The sequence below is a fragment of the Eleutherodactylus coqui genome, chromosome 10 (genome assembly GCF_035609145.1).
Source record: "Eleutherodactylus coqui strain aEleCoq1 chromosome 10, aEleCoq1.hap1, whole genome shotgun sequence".
Classification (NCBI taxonomy): Eukaryota; Metazoa; Chordata; class Amphibia; order Anura; family Eleutherodactylidae; genus Eleutherodactylus; species Eleutherodactylus coqui.
The window spans coordinates 75,872,144-75,890,153 of NC_089846.1; positions in this window are offsets into that span (position 1 = coordinate 75,872,144).

Below are 18,010 nucleotides of genomic sequence, written 5' to 3' on the forward strand. Positions count from 1 at the left end.
GTACTAGGTGCGCCGAGCGGCTGTGGAGAAAGTCAAAGCTGCCAGCAGACTTCCTCCACTTCAAATTCATGCTTAAAATGTATAACCTAGCCCTTCACCATGCCAAACAAGTTTATTTCACCTCCCTTGTCTCCTCACTATCCCACAACCCCAAACAACTCTTTGAGACCTTTCACTCCCTCCTCAGCCCCAAGGAACAGGCCCCTGCGACAGACCTGACTGCTGGAGAACTAGCTGCCTATTTCAAAGAAAAAATTGACCACATTCGAAAAGAAATCTCTGAAAGCTGCGTGGTTAGCCCTGATCCCAGCTTCATCAGCACTGCACCCAGCACCTACTCACTATCTACGCTAGAACCAACGACAGAGGAAGAAGTCTCCAGGCTCCTTTCCGCTGCCCGCCCTACCACCTGCGCCAGCGACCCTCTCCCCTCTCACCTCCTCCGCTCCCTTTCCCCAGCCCTCATTACTCACCTTACCACAATCTGCAACCTCTCTCTAACCTCTGGCACTTTTCCCTCCTCATTCAAACACTCCATTATATCCCCTCTGCTTAAAAAACCAACCCTGGACCTGACTAATGCTGCTAACTACCGACCCGTCTCAAACCTCCCCTTCATCTCCAAATTACTGGAACGCCTGGTCTACTCCCGGCTTACTCGCTTTCTCTCTGACAACTCACTCCTCGACCCCCTCCAGTCTGGTTTCCGCTCTCTACACTCGACCGAAACTGCCCTTACAAAAGTAACAAATGACCTGATGACTGCAAAGTCGAGAGGTGATTACTCTCTACTAATCCTCCTTGACCTGTCTGCTGCATTTGACACTGTCGACCATAATCTCCTTCTCACTATGCTCCACTCTATTGGTCTAAAGGATACTGCTCTCTCCTGGTTCTCCTCCTACCTCTCTGACCGCTCTTTCAGTGTTTCCTTTGCTGGTTCTATCTCTGCTCCACTTCCTCTCGCTGTCGGGGTACCCCAGGGCTCGGTCCTTGGTCCCCTTCTTTTCTCTATCTATACTGCCCCAATTGGACAAACCATCCACAGATTCGGCCTCCAATACCATCTCTATGCTGACGACACCCAACTATACACCTCCTCTCGTGAGATCTCTGGACCATTCCTCCAAAATATCACCGACTGTCTGTCCGCTGTCTCTAACACTATGTCCTCCCTTTTTCTCAAACTAAACCTCTCTAAAACTGACCTCCTTGTCTTTCCACCTTCTAACCGACCTCCCCTCAACATCTCCATTCCAGTGTCTGGCACCATCATAACCCCCCGACGGCATGCCCGATGCCTTGGGGTCACACTGGACTCTGACCTCTCCTTTGCCCCCCATATCCAATCTCTGGCCCAAACATGCCACATGCACCTCAGAAATATTGCTAAAATACGTCCGTTCCTAACCACGGACACGCTAAAGACGCTCGTGGTTGCGCTCATCCACTCCCGGCTTGACTACTGCAACTCGCTACTCATTGGCCTCCCCCGCACTAGACTCGCTCCACTCCAATCCATACTAAATGCAGCAGCTAGACTCATTTTTCTATCCAGTCGTTATTCAGACGCCTCTGCATTATGCCAGTCGCTGCATTGGCTGCCCATCCACTGCAGAACTAAATTTAAACTCCTCTACCTCACTCACAAAGCTCTGCATGGCGCTGCACCACCATACATCGCCCCCCTACTGTCAGTACACCACCCAGCCCGCTCACTCCGATCGGCTAACACCCTCAGACTAAACACCCCTGTAATACGAACCTCTCATGCTCGCCTACAGGACTTCACTAGAGCAGCACCCATCCTCTGGAATGCTCTATCCCAAGGCATCCGGACAATTCCCGATGCACGAAATTTCAGACGTGCCTTAAAAACGCACCTCTTCAGGGAAGCATACCAAATCTCCTGACCTAGTCCCCTGCCCCTCACTATGGTGCTCCACCCTGTTTGCCTTCTGATAAATGATCTGTACATAATATTTCCTATTGCCTGTGTTCCCCACCCCCTGCACCTCCTGTACCACCCCCAACCCATTTGTGTCTAACCCAATGTACCTTATATTGTAATTGTTGTATTGTTTTGCATTTATCCATACCTGAAAGCGCTGCGGAATAAGTTGGCGCTATACAAATAAAGATTATTATTATATTATTATGTACTGTCTGAACTTCCCCTATGAAACAATCCCGGTCTCACTGCACTACAATCGGTCCCATACCCACAATACTGGGTGTCTCAGGGGATACACACAGTGGGCGATATATATACGGACGAAACACTCCCTACATTTACTCAACTACGCGACAGGCTACAATTCCCACATCCCAAATTATTTAGATTCTTCCAGTTAAGGCATGCGCTGAATTCTCAATTTCCACCCACCTCAACCCGAATATTCAAATTTCCCACAATCGGCGTCCTGAAATCCCAAGGGCCCAAAGGGCTAATCTCGGCACTCTATACGCACCTTCTTTCAGCTAAAATAGACCTCAACCCACTTTCAGTTTACGACAAGTGGAAACAAGCTATTCCATCTCTCACACCCGAAGACTGGCAGGACATTTCTGAATCCCACCTGTCGGTTTCCCCAGCCGTAAATAACATATTGATTCAGTTATATATAATACATCAAACCTACCTCACTCCTAGCCGTCTTCATAAAATGGGCAATACATCCTCAAACTCCTGCCACAGATGCCTCCAGCCGGAGGCAAATTTCTGGCACCTGATCTGGGAATGCCCCCTCGTCAACGAGTATTGGTCTAAAATAACTTACCTCATAAGCTTACTACTACCGCCCCCACTCACTGTCGACTTAGACCCCAAGACGGCGTTATTTGGCTTACTGGAGGAGGAGGTGTGGCCATACCACACCCGTACTTTTCTTGAGAAAGTGCTATTCTTAGCACGTAAGGTGATAGCTATACAATGGATGGCTGCAGAACCCCCCTCAATTCCACACTGGATTCAAATGATAAACACCATAATCTCCTATGAAAAAATTATTTATCAGAACAGAGGTTGCCCGAATAAGTTTCAAAAAATATGGGGTATCTGGATAAACTCCCATTCCACCTTGCCTATGGAGTAAACCTTAAAGGGGTTGTCCCGCGGCAGCAAGTGGGTCTATACACTTCTGTATGGCCATATTAATGCACTTTGTAATGTACATTGTGCATTAATTATGAGCCATACAGAAGTTATCAAAAGTTTTATACTTACCTGCTCCGTTGCTGGCGTCCTCGTCTCCATGGTGCCGACTAATTTTCGCCCTCCGATGGCCAAATTAGCCGCGCTTGCGCAGTCCTGGTCTTCTGCTCTCTTCAATGGAGCCGCTCGTGCAGAATGCAGGCTCCGTGTAGCTCCGCCCCGTCACGTGCCGATTCCAGCCAATCAGGAGGCTGGAATCGGCAATAGACCGCACAGAAGAGCTGCGGTCCACGGAGACAGAGGATCCCGGCGGCCATCTTCAGCGGTAAGTATTGAAGTCACCGGAGCGCGGGGATTAAGGTAAGCGCTCCGGTAAGCTTTCTGTACCTCCCTGCATCGGGGTTGTCTCGCGCCGACCGGGGGGGGGGGGGGGGGGTTTGAAAAAAAAAAAACCCGTTTCGGCGCGGGACAACCCCTTTAAGCCCAAATTCCATTCCCCCCTCCCCCCTCTTCCCTCCACAATCCCCTCCCCGCCACCCCTACCAACAAGCGCTCGAAGACTTGTAGCACTTTTTCTAAAAGATCAGCACAAGACAGGACAGAACTGTTTAATGTTAAAAGTTTATTGTTACAAATGTTCAACCAATTTATTCAAAGAGTACGGTAACAATTATTGTATCAGTTTAAGAACAGCACAATAACTATGCATCAATCGACATGTATCCAACAAAGTTTCCTTTCCATTCTGTACTTTGTAATTTTTTAAATAAATAAAACGAATTAAAAAAAAAAAACGTGCAACCTGAGCTAGAATGTTTCCCTGTCCTAGAGGAAGACCGGGATCTGGACATTTTCCCGAGGGGGTTTGAAAAGGTCTGCCGCCAGTACCAGCTGCTCACCGAGCAATGGCCCAGGTATTAGAACCCAGGGCTTAAGGGCAAGGCCCTGGAGGTGTTTATGGAAATTCCTTGAGAACAGGATGGTGACTACAAGGTCATCAAAGCGGCCCTGACACGGCAGTGGATTAAGGGGCAACCTATCACCTAGTTTGAGAACCTGGAAAATACGGTGCTGAAGTATCAGTTCCTGGAGACTGGTACGACCAACATCTACCAGTTTGTCCTGGACCGTGATTGTAGGGCTGCATGATACTGTTGCAGAAAGGACCCTTATCTGTCCTGAACTCGTGTCCCCCAAAGATATCATCCCCGGGAAAAATCATGTGTCATGTCACTGAGGATCCTCCTATATCTCTCATAATAAGTACGGACAGTGGTCCAAGATATAGCAGCAATGTGAGTTGTACTCGGTGGGAGCCTGCACGTACCATCGCATGGTGCGATGCAGCAGGTGAAGGCCAATCGGTAAGCAACATGGAACCAGACATTTGCCTGGCTAGATGGAGAGAGGTTTTATCTCCCCAGAATCTAGCTGGCATATTGGCTGTCACCCGCAGCCAGAGTGCCTGGGTGCAGGGAACCCTCTCCCTCCACATCCAGGGAGGTGAGTGGGACAGGAGACAGCTTAGAGTTGTTTCTAGAGGGGCCCCATGGGGTCCTGTCCCTAACCTCCCTCCTGGCTCTTACAGCCAGTAGTTTCAGGCTGCTGGGCATTCGGATGCCAGTCTAGGGATGTTAAGAGACCTCGCGGGGAAACTCCCGTTACATCCAAGCTCAGGAATTCAGGCAGAACTGAGACGGCATAGACAGAACTCAGCCGGCATTGCAGAACTCAGGAACTCAGACAGAATATAGACACTGAGAATCAGACTTCACAGACAGACTTTAATACTCACCAACAGGTGAACTCAGATGGAACCTCAGACAGAACCACAGGACAGAGAAACGGACTACATACTTATGGATAGGCATAAACTAAAGATTGCCAAGCACACAAAACACTTATCTGCATACCCACATACAAGGCAACATGGAATAATTATAGCAGGTACAAGGTATTTGTTCTATTTTGGCCAAGATACTTAAGCCCACAAGTCCTCGTTGTATCTGCACTAGCAAGACAATTAACGCCATGCCTGCATGTGGGGGAATCGTCCTGACAGAGATGACCTTGTGCTGGAAGCTAGGGACCTACCTCATCCTAGATGATAAAGAAAAGACACAGTTCACACTACACGTACGGAAATCTGCACAGACATGCAGTAACATGACACTGATCACCTTAAAACACACATTGAACATAGCTACTCACACCTCATGTCCGGCCGTTGCACAGACACGCAGGAACATGACATTGTTCACACTGAATATACTGAAAACTGCACACATAGGAACATGACAGTCTTCACAGAACACACAGAGCAAATGGGAAAACCAGCAGCCACTAACAGAGGGCTGGTATATATAAGCAGCAGACCAGGGGGATTAGATGGCTAAAGCAATCCACAGCCAGCTCAATCAACCCCCACCTGTGGAGCTGAGCTGTTTGGAAAACATGTAGAACAATAGATCCCAGCAGAACACTCAACCTTCCCCTTAACCCCTTAAAGACATGGCCTATTTTGGGCTTAAGGACGCAACGATTTTTGGCGGATTTTCATCTCCATTTTTTACTATTCTGTCGACACGGCCGTATAAGGGCTTGTTTTTTGTGTGGCGAACTGTAGTTTTTGATGGTAATATTTTTGGATACATAGACTATATTGTAAAACTTTTATTATTTTTTTTTATGATAACAGTGAGAGAAAATGCATCAATTCTGCCATAGATTTTTTTATTACAGTGTTTAAAATGCAGCATAAATGACGCAGTCCATTTTTTTTCCGCGGGCCGGTACGATTACTACGATACCAAAATAGGGATGACCCCGTGCTGGAACCTAGGAACCTACCTCATCCTAGATGATAAAGGATCGACAGCAAGACACAGTTGACACCAAACGTATGGAAACGTGTACAGACACGCAGGAGTATGACACTGATCACCTCAAAACAAACACTGAACATGCCCACTCACACCTCATGTCCGGGTCTTGCACAGACATGCAGAAACATGACACAGTACACACAGAGAAAACAGGGAAAAACCATCAGTCACTAACAGAGGGCTGGTATATATAAGCAGCAGACCTGGGGGGTTGGCTTGTTAAAGCAATCCACACATAGCCAGCTCAATCAACCCCACCTATGGAGCTGAACTGCTTGGAAAACATGTAGAATAGATCCTAAGAGAATGCTCTATTATCCCCTCTGCATCTGATGAGGGATAGGTCCTGGTGGATCTGCTAGGTGGGCAAATCTATCAAGGACACAGATTTCAAAGTGACACTTTGATCAAGATGGTGATGAAGTTAGTTAGTGACAGGGAGATGCTAATTACCCCCTGCTAGTCAGGATCAATGCCTTGGATATTTCTCATAGACATCCTGGCTGCAAAATTCACATCAGATGGAAATCTCGTAATAAGATTTATTTATCGTGCCATGGTCCTAGCCCCATATGAATTATATTTTTGGAATCGGGCAGGCCAGCCGATTAAAACGTGTCTATACACATTGAGGTGCGGGCCCCAGAACACCCCCAAATGGCGTATCCGCATACCTGGGTATAATTTTTGGGTCATGCTTGGTATCGATGACCGGAACTATGCCAGGCATCTATTCCCGATCGCAGGAACTACGGCAGTGATCTGACCAAAATGGGGAATTATAGTTTTTCCACAAGTTAACTATGCATCTACTCCACCCTTCCATGGATGACATCAGAGAGGGTGGGGGAGGCGTGTTTTGGGGAATCCTTTATAACTTGGGGCTCAATGAACCCTTATTGTCAGACTTCGGAGATATATGCTACGGCATAAGGCCCTCCCATTTGCTTCAGTAACACTACATGAATCAAAACCTTGGCAAATATTCCAAATTTGGTATATTTCTTTATTTTCTCCTTGCTTTATTTTAAAATACTGTCTGTTCTGTATGCCTATAAACCTTACCTCCATTGTAAAATGCTTTTTTGTGTATTTTTGTATACATATACCGGCATAAGGCTTTCTATTTGCTTCAGTAACTCTACATGAATCAGAACCTTGGCAAATATCCCAAATCGGCTATATTTCTTTATTTTCTCTTTGCTTTATTTTAATTTAAGACACAGAGGTTGCAAGAGAATCTAGATAAGTTGGAGGTCGGGCAGAAAAGTGGCAAATTAGGTTTAGCACTGATAAATGTAAGGTTCTGCACATGGGCAGGGAAATCCATGTCACCATTACACAGTAAGTGGGAAACTACTGGGAACACTAACATGAAGAATGACTTGGGGATTTTATAACTGTAAGCTTAACTAGAGCAGCCAGTATCAGGCAGCTGCTGCCAAGGGCACCCCATGATCCTATTTGCCTTGGCATCAATAGAGGTCTAGGGGTATATGATGAGAACATTGTTCTTCCTCTTTACAAGTCACTGGTCAGACCACACATGGAATATTGTGGACAGTTTTTGGCACCGGTCAAGAAGAACATATCAGATCCTGAGCGGGGACAAAGGCAGCAACTAAAGTAATACATGGAATAGACAGACTACAATACCCAGGAAAGTTGTCAAAATTAGGATTATTTAGTTTAGAAATAAGATAGCTAAGGGGTGACCTAGCACATATACCCCTCGGAGAGCCACATGCACCAGCCATGATGACGTGGTGGCATCAAAACATGATGACGTCCCCCACCGGCTGCAGGATTTTCCTTTCCAAGAATCTGAATGGAACGCATACCCTGTGTCTCATCAGTGATGCAGCGAATCCCCTGCTCCTTTCTATCGGTAATTATATTTCATTTATTTATATGCAGCAGTATGTCTTAATGTTTTGAAGGCTTGAGAAAGGTGCTTTTGAATGCACAGAAACGCATTGCCTGTACTGCCTATACTATTGTCACTTGTCTATCTGGCTTCAAAATAAACCTATGGACTTGATGCCAAGTATTTAACTCCTGTGGTTACTACTACTAGGAGGGCCTTCTGTACACCACACCCCCTCCTTCAAAGTAAGTGGTACCATCTAATACTTTTATTCTTGCTAAATAGAACACAATTTAAATATGTCAGTAGTTGTATGAGAGCAGAGTTTCTTTTACTTTTCTTTTCATGTTCCAGAACTCCATGGGAGTTTATTGGATTCCTCTGCGGCTCTTTTGTTTTATGGATGTCTCTGGTGGCATACTAGGACTGGTTACTCATAAAGCCAGGACTGCAGGTGTGAAGGCCTGGTCCCTATCCCTTGGGTTCCAGGCATCCACACCAGGTAAGTCCGCTCATTAAATCACCTGTATGCTTTTGAGTATTGGATTTCTTTCTCTGTGGCGCTACTCCATCTTTACGAAAGATACACTCATATCGTCCTGCTTCTGACAGTTGGATGAGGCCATCTCTGAAACAGGTAAGATGGTCATACAATATGTTGGGCAGGCACCTTCACATGTTTACCTGGGCTATGACAGATGCAGACAATATCAGCTTGTACAAGCCTTGTTGCAGCATTGTTAAAACCTGGAGTAATCCAAGCAGAAGACATTATGCTACACATTACCTACTTTAACTGATGTATCAGTCTATCGATTAGCTGTGTCATCGTGGGGTATAGCACTTCTGGGAGGTATGTCGGTTTGCAATGTACTTGTGTTGGGCACACATGAAGAATACATACATATATATCATAGATCGATATTCCACTCAGATGGAGTTACACTTTCTCTCTGCTAGATTGGTCTATGTTAAGGAGCGGCAAAAGCTATCACGTCAGAGAAATCGTACTTATGTCTCTTCCCTCCCCTTCTATTGCTTAGCTCCACTCTTTGTGGTCCGGCTTTTTGGGCGTGTCTCTCCCAGTCTATGCCCTACCGTCCAATGGTACACATTAACCATATAACGTATATGGACAGTTAACAAACAAGACACATATACAGGCTCTACACACACACACACACACACACACACACACAAATTCACAAAAATAACTCTTTCTATGCAAGTAAAGGAATTGTATAACACATTTCTTTGTTTTCCTTCTCACTTCTATATTCTCTGCCCAAAATGTCATGTTTCCAGGCAAGACCTTCTATACGAGGCCCTTCATTCTGATTCTATGTCCAAACGTTCTGTATCTATCCACATCTAAACATCCAGTGTTTACATGCGGCCAGCCCTCCATGGGCAATGTGTGCTCAGGAAGATGTGGAAACTGAGGTGCCAGCTCCAGGTGCTCACTGTGATGTAGAGTCCACTCAAGAGGAGAAGGATGAGGAAGGTGAAGAGGAGGTGGAAGATGATAAGTTGACTGACCCAACATGGGCAGACAGGGAGAGTTACAATAGCAGTTCGCGCGGGGAGAAGGAAGAGGTGGATATTGAGGGGCATCACTCTGCCATGACAGCAAGTAGAGTATTGCAGAAAAACTAAAGGGCAGTGTCACCATGCTCAACTACCATTAGTCGTGGCAGCAGCAACATCAGGCCCACAGCTAGGTCTTCTCACAGGACTTGTGCAGCCTGAGCATTCTTGAAAACCACAGGTGATGACAGAAGAGCGGTCATCTGTAAGATCTGTGGTAAGCATTTATAATGTGGCAAGAACAACCTCAACACAATGTGTATGAACAACCACATGAACTCCCACCATCCGCTGCCCTGGAGAGCCCAGCCTGGCCAGAGGACAAAGAGTCAGCCTCACCCTTCTCCCTCTTCCACAGCTGTAGCTGCTTCTTCTTCCATTTGCCTCTGTTCATGCAGTAGCCTCTGAGCACAGAGAGGCAGTTTTGTGCAGGGGCAGCAGCACGCCTACTTTAGGTCTCTTCTCCCCAATTGACAATCGGGCTGCAGGCTTCAGGGCCAAAAGTGGGAAACAGAGTAGAAATTGAGCTGCACCACCACCTTCACCCACATTAACAACTACCCCATATTCCAGCGTGTCCCAGGTAAGAAGCTCTCCATCCCCCAGTTATGGGAAAATACAAAAAAAATACCACCCCAACCATCTACAATGTAGCATTCAGGGACTGGATTGGAGCTGAAGGCGTGGTAGCCGCAGGTCTAGAGAGTAATCAAAGAAAGCCAGAGGTCTGTATCTGTAGGTCTCGGTTCGCAGTACAAATGGACGAGGCAGGTAGCATTGTCAGAAAGGAAAGCCAGAGGTCAGTATCTGTAGGTCTCGGTTCACAGTACAATTGGAGGAGGCGGGTAGCGTTGTTGGGAAGAAAAGCTGGAGGTCGGTATCTGTAGTCTGTAGAGCTTTAGTTTGATAGCAGAAGAGCAGGCAGGAGTGGAGCTTAATCAAAAATGTGTAGCAATATAATCACGCACTGGAGAAGAGAATGGGACAAGTTTATATAATGTCACTAATTAGGAGCAGAGCAGAACCAAGACACAGCCTGTCACGTGGTGAGGGCAAGGCTTAGATTGTGGAGTGATTGGTACTTAACTTTCCAGGACTCTGCATGTCAACCAGACAAGCAACCATCACCTTCTGCCACAACTCTACAGCAATCCGCCTAGCCCTGTGCCCAATACAGCTGAGATTGCAAGCTTGAAGTCGCTAGAATACCGGCTGATTTGTATCCACCTTTACCGGAGCGAAAGCTCAAATCATCCACCTGGAACACTCCAGAGCTCTACAATGCTCACACACTACACTTAAATGCTGCCATCACCAATGTTCACGGGCGTTGGACCCGAATGCAAATAACCCACAGGTATATCTTTAGAGATATGGTTTCATGTTGACATGGACGAGGTTCACTAATTAATTTAAAGTTTAATTCTAAAAAGGAGCAGTGCTTATTTATAGAAAAATACATAAATGATGTTACAGGATAATTGGCAAGAGACTTACATATGATATTCACAGGCAGTAAAATAACAGGGATTGAAGTAAGTGAGTTACCATTCTTTTGCGTGAAGTCTAGCAGGGTGACTACTGGGCAGTCCTCATGTATGGTGACCTCCCAGAGGCTGACAATTTGTGGCCGTTGGGTCCCACATTTTAAAGGATCCCTCAGTACATACCCTCTTCCCACCCCCTCTGAGGTCACACAGAGAAGGGAGGGTTGGGTTTGTAGAAACTGAAAAATCATAGTTCCCTACTTTCAGTCATGTCTTCACACGAGGCTGGCAGATCAAGTATATAGGCCCGGAATATTTTCAGTCATAATTTTACCTGCATATTGAGTCTACACACGAGTATTCTCAGGTATAGTCTGTCTCAGGTATGCGGTTCTGGGTTTCTGAGCATCCTGCAAAAATGGGAGTTCCTGCATCTTATTCGTGGTGATGAACATTTTGCAAAATATCCTTGTTAGCGGGCTGCAACGTACAGATCGGGAAGGAACGGGGGGGGGGGGGGGGCGAGTTACTGGGGTGTGAAGCCTGTTCCTGTCCTTATCTCGTAACATACACATTTGCTAGCTCTGGTTTACCAAGGACATCATAGACCCCTGGGGGGATGTGACAGGCTTTGTTTAAGCCTACTTCAAAGCTCTTTTCAACACTCAGCTTTCCTAGATTCTGAAAAGCATTTAACTCTTCCACCTACAAGCTACATAGCAGTCCTGCAAAACCCTGTGGAACTGAGGTAGCATGTCATACTGCATAACAATGGACACTGAGACACACACAGAATGTCTGAAAGGCTACAGCCTCCACATCACAATATATATTTATCAATCTCATATCTTTATCTATCTCTTTGGTATCTATCTACCTGTCTAATATCTATCTATCTACCTATCATCTCATCTAGTAAGGGCAAATTCAAGGGGAAAGGATGTCAACTCAACTTTCCTAGTGTCCTGAACGGCAGCTGATTGATATTGGACAGCTGCCGAGGACACTTTATCCATCTCTTTATATTACAGCGCCAAACATAGAAAAACACAGAAACATGGATAGGTGTTCATCAGAGGAGCTGTCCAAGTCCTGGATGGCTTAGTGGAGAGAGCTGCCGACTGGAGTGCAGAAGGTCCCAGGTTTGAGCCCTGATATACAAGCACAGAGCCCGAACGCAAGCATTTCGCAGCTGCTTGCAATGGAAATGCTGCCCTTCAGACCAGTAGACACAGATGCCTTCTGTATCATGATGCTCCATGCTAACCCATATTACCAGATGCCCTTGCCCGACACCATCATGTGTAATAACGTATCCATGGCATTAAAGAACGCTGTCAGTGCATCTGACCTTGGACATAGTCCAATTAAGTTATATTTCCAAAACAGCACACTGGGTCAATGCAGGTGGGGCATGAAGCCAAAAGTGGTGATCTACTTCCAAGAGTTGTGGGACATTCATCGCTTTCTGTCCTCACACTCTTGCTTCTCCACCTCTTCATACCACCTTTCCACACCCTCCACATCAGCACAGATATCCGTATGTGTCGTATTGTCGTGGATTTACTTTGTGTCCAACAACTTATTCAATTAGGAATGTTTACACCCTTCCATATTAATTCTGAATTGATAATGCGCATAAGAAGTTTTCACACTGACACAGGTTCAGCATGTATAAGCTTCCTCAATTCTCCTTTATTGTTGGGCGCGCAGCCTTTTTAAAAGAGTTTAACATATCTGCCCATCTGGGCAGGTCAAAGATTACATAGATACAGCGTATTGTTTAATTATTGGATAAGCATCTTGCAATTCTTCCATCCTCCGGTCATCTGTGATTGGCCATCAGGTGGTGGATGGGATGACTGGCTTGTCTTGGACCCACGTGTGGTTCCTTCGATATGATTGGATGTTACATCATGAATTAGTAATTGCACAAACCTCCCATGTTATTTGCATACGTTTCCAGTAAAATTGCTTGGGTAATTATTGTGGTATCTAAAAGCGGTACTTGTCTCAAGTGCGGTTATCTATGTCTGGTCCTACTTCTAAATTTACAAAACAGATGGAAAATGTAACGTGTTTACACTATATATTATCTTGTCAGCGTTTTGAGAACAGAAGTTTCATTAAAGGAAGTATTGCATATTGCGTAAATGTAAGAATAGAAGGCAAACATGATATTTGGTTATACCGAGTGTTAACTCCTGAATACAGGTCCAATGTCCAATATTGGGTTTCCACCACAGTATGTGACAAAATCTGACCTCCATACAACAGTGTATGTTGCAAAATACTGTCTGAGGGAGTGCAGCCACATGGCCGAAGAGCAGTTCACAGCTCTGTAAACTTCGGAGATGTGGCTGACCCTACACAATCTGAGGCCAAGCAAGGTCATGTGTGACCATGGGGCCAACTTGCTGGCAGCCCTTCGCCATGGCAATCTCACACATGTACCGTGCCTGGAACATGTGATGAAACTGGTAGTGCAGCGCTTCCTAAACAATTATGCAGGTTTACATCCAGTGCTGGAAAAGGCCAGGAAACTGTTCTTGCACTGGCAGAGGTGCAGCAACAGTTGGAGCTACCACCCAAATGTCTCATCTATGACATGCCTGCAAACTGGAATTCCATGTTGCTTATGTTGCAGGGTCTAAACCAGCTGCGGAGAGTGATCATGGAGTACTAGATGGTGCACGTCGGTTACTTGATGCCTTTGCAGTGGCTGCAGATCAAAGATGCGTGTGCCATTTTAGCCTGCTTTGAGAAAGTGACCAAAATGCTCAGTCATGATGATGCAGTGATTAGTATGACCATTCCTGCTGTCTGCTTGCTGGAACAGGAATACGGGGCCTCAGAGACAATGACGTGTTGTTGTGACAGGAGGAGGAAGAGATGCCAATCTTCCAACTCTCTGATCAGTCTGCCATTACTCAACACCATAGAGAGGTTGGCTTTGGACAAGAAAGGGGTGGGGGCGTCTTCTCCAGCAAGTTTCTCCACCCATTGGAGAAGTATAGAGGAGGAAAAAGAGGAGATGGATAATTTAGAACCAGAGGCAGGGGAGTGGACTACATGATATTCCTTCCATCCATCACTAAGGCTGACTGCACACAACCGGGTCAGATTCTGCATGCAAGAGCCTGCAGCAGAATCCGTCCCTGACCATTGTCAGCGACCCTGTGTATCTGCCTTATTTCATTGTCATCTGAATTGTGGATGGTCGTGGCCACTTGCCGTCAGACATGCGCAGTACAGATTTTTTTTTAAACCTTTGTTTTTCCCATGCTGTCACTAGGCAATGACGCGGGTACCTGCAACCTATCCGCAATGTCAATTGCAGATGGGCCGTGGGTCAGATGGCTTCTATTGACTTCAATGGAAGCTGTCCATGCGGAATCCGCTCAAAAATAGAACATGCTGTGCTTTTTACATGGCACAATTCAATTCCACGTGTGCGTAGGAAAAAGCGATTTTGCATAGCATGTTGTGAAGGTCTTTGGTGCAGATCCACAGTGTGGGAACCGACCAATGCGAATCCGTTTATGTGCAGCCGGCCTAACTCCAGCCAGAGGACCACTCTTCGGCCTGACCTTGAAGAATGTGGGCCATCACCCGTAGGCACTTTGAGGCTTATAAGTACTTTTAATGAGCAGTGCTTGCAGAAGGACTGTCACATAGCCCACGTCAAAACATCAGACCATTACTGGGTGGTCACCCTCCTTGATCCCTGCTACAAAGCCAAAATGCCAAATCTCATTCCGACATTGGAGCGGGACCTCAAATGGCAGCACTATCAGGAAAGACTGCTAAGCAGCTTTAGCACAGCATTTCCCCATGGCTGCGGGTATACATCTGCAATGGATCGCAGCTCTGGAGCTCATGGTGGATGTGAAGTAGAAGTCTAACAGAGGTGTGGCATAGTTTTTTCAGCCTGTTGTGGCCTGCTGCAAATGCACAAGGCAGGACTGACAGCTACAGGCAGCACTTATCCATCATAGTCCAACAGTATGTCCGCTCCTGTGTGGATGTATTCAGACATGGTGTTGGCCCCTTTGACTTCTGAGTATCTGAGTTGGACGAGTGACCAGGACGTGTACAACATGATTTAGAGGTGCTCGCCTGCCCCGCTGTCAGTGTGGTGTGCTATCAGACAGGCTGTTCAGCACAGCTGGGGGGTGATAACTGACAGACTCATCTGCCTGTCCACAGACAATGTGCTGCACCTGATGTTTATAAAAATAAACCAGGCATGGATTTCACCTGACTTCTGCACCACCGCGGCAAATTCCACTCATTAGTGAGCACGTTGGCAATATTTACTCACTTATGACTGAGTGTAGAGTTATATCAAAGACCACTTTGTGCCCTCAGGGTCCTGCTGCTGCTGGTGGAGCTACTGCTGGTGGTGATGCTGCTGCTGGTGGTGGTGGTGGTGCTGGTTTCCTTCTTCTGCTTTCGCCATATTTCCTCCTTCTACTTCTCCCCAAATGAAAAATATGGCAATATGGAAATCTGGAGCTACAGGTTTTATATTTCACAAGCAGCACACTCTGTTCTTGGTGTGCTGTTGCTGCTGGAACTGCTGCTGCTCTCCTACTGCTTTCGCCATGTTTCCTCCTCCTTCTCCCAAAACAAAAGAAGCATCTGTAGCTCTACAGCTTTTCCTTGGAGGAGGCCCGTTCTCGGCTGTTCTGTTCACCTGCCAGAATTAATCCTTTGTGAACTTTATGACACTGCCTTTAAAATAAGGCCTATATGGGCCTTCTTTAGTTTTCAGCAACACACCTGTACTACAATTGACCCCTACACTACACAGTATTGTGACTTATTTTTGAAAGAACCGCAATGTTCCCCAGATGTGTTACTGTATTTCCATGCAATTTTCGGGGGCTTTGGTTGCATTGGGGACCTTCAGGAGGGCAAATTAGTGAACCTAATTTTTACCCCCATTGAGTTTAATTGGAGTCAAAATAGAATGTCCCAATTCATGATGATTTTCCTGAAATTCGCCCGATATTGATTATTCCATTAATTACCCATCACTAACGGCAATGCCCTCAAGTGCAATCAAAGACATGTTGTTTTCCCTCTGTCTGTGTATGGGTGACAGTTGCTGTACAATCACCATCATCACTATTGCCAATGGCAAACATTTTCATCAGGGTCCTACACAGTGGGTTTTTTTAGCTTAATGTTAAAGGGGATGTTCGGAGGGGAAAAAAATTAGTTTGGAAAGTACTTAACGTACTGTTAAAACATAAGGCCTCCCTCACACATTCATTGCGGTAAGTGCCCAATTTAAGCGCTCATCATCATTGATCACTGCGATTGAGTGACTCCCATTGAAAACAATAGAAGGGTAATACCGCGATTAGCGCGGTGCTGAAAGTACCACACTAATCATGTTAAAAACTGTCTGAGTGAGGGAGGCCTAAGAGAAAATAAACCTTAACTGATCCCACTGCTCCGATCCCCCACTGCTACTTCCTGGTGCAGTGCTAATGTCCCGACAACACAGACATGTGACCATAGCAGCCACAAGTGCCTATGTTAGGACGTCCGAAAGAGAATAAACATGTACATTACAGTTTTCATATTTTAGGGTAAAATTCATTTAACCGCACAATGTATGGATTGTATGGAGTGTACTTGAGAGTCAAGCCTGCTCCATATGCAGTGGGTATTGTCTGTCTTTAACTCTGATCGTGGCTGCTAACCATTTAAATGACTCAGTCAATTCTGACCGTGGCATATCATGTCAGGCTAATGACGAAGGGAGCAAGATATCACCGAAAGCTCGCTATAACATCATGTATTTTTGTTAGCCAGTAAAAGGTATCATATCTACAAGATTACTTTGTTTCTCTCACTGAGAACAATCACACTTTACTGGCTGACACAGTACCAAACTATTTTTCATATTTAAATATCATGAATGGCTCCCCCTAGAGCCCCCTGCACCCGCCCGGAAATTCCGCGGCAGGATTTTCCGCAGAATTTCTGCCCATGGAAGCTGCCTTAGGATTACATTAGAAAACACAATCCTAGGCAGACAGCCACGATTTGTCTGTGTAAAATCACACGCGGAAAACAAATTGCGGCATGTTCTAGTTCTGGGCGGGCCTCTGCGAGGCCCGCATAGAAATGTCACTCCCGGGCCGCCGGCTCCGCTCTGTACATGCGCTGGCTGGCCGACAGCCCGCACATCCCAGAGCCACGGGAGCAGGTGAGACCCACATTGGTCCCTACAAGGGTGCGGGTTGGGCTCCGCTGCGAAAATTCCCGCAGCGGGATACGACCCGGACGTCTGCATGCGGCCATAGTGAGATCGCAGCTGGCTGTTTGGGTGTCATAGCAATTTGTGGTCTTATAAGGCCCCCAAGGGCTGCAATCTATTTCCGGATATTAAGCCCTGCCTGTGGCAGGGTGCAATAAAATTCCTGCAGAAATACAATATACTGTAATGCTGAAGTACTGCAGTATATTTTCTAAGTGATCAAATGATCTGAAGTTTTGGTCCCCTAAGAAAACTAAAACATGTTGACTTTCTTTGGTTATTCCAAAAGTAAAAAATATTACATATTAATATTAAAATATTTAAAAAAAACTTTTCCCACATTTAGCATAAAAAAAACAAAAGAAAAACAAAATAAACCTATTTTTTATGACCACAACTATAAAAGTTCAATGTATTAGGCCTCTCTCACTAATACTCTGCACTAACCCTCCATTCATTTTAATAGGGTTTCTCAGGGCTCCGTCACGGGCACATCCGGGCGCCGATGCGACCGTCTTACTGCATGAAGACGACGGCCGCACTGCAGGTGCAGACGACTCTCCGCAGCGCCAGAAGAAAGAACACATGACCGGCAATGGAGCCGGTCATGTGTTCTTTCTCCGCACCTGCAGTTGGGCCGTGTTATCGTGCACGGATGTGCTCGTGTGACTGAGCCTTCAGACGAGCGTTTTACTGCGTTTTTAACACGTGCTAAAACAAACACTGTGTGTTCTATTTTCGGCCGTTCAGTGC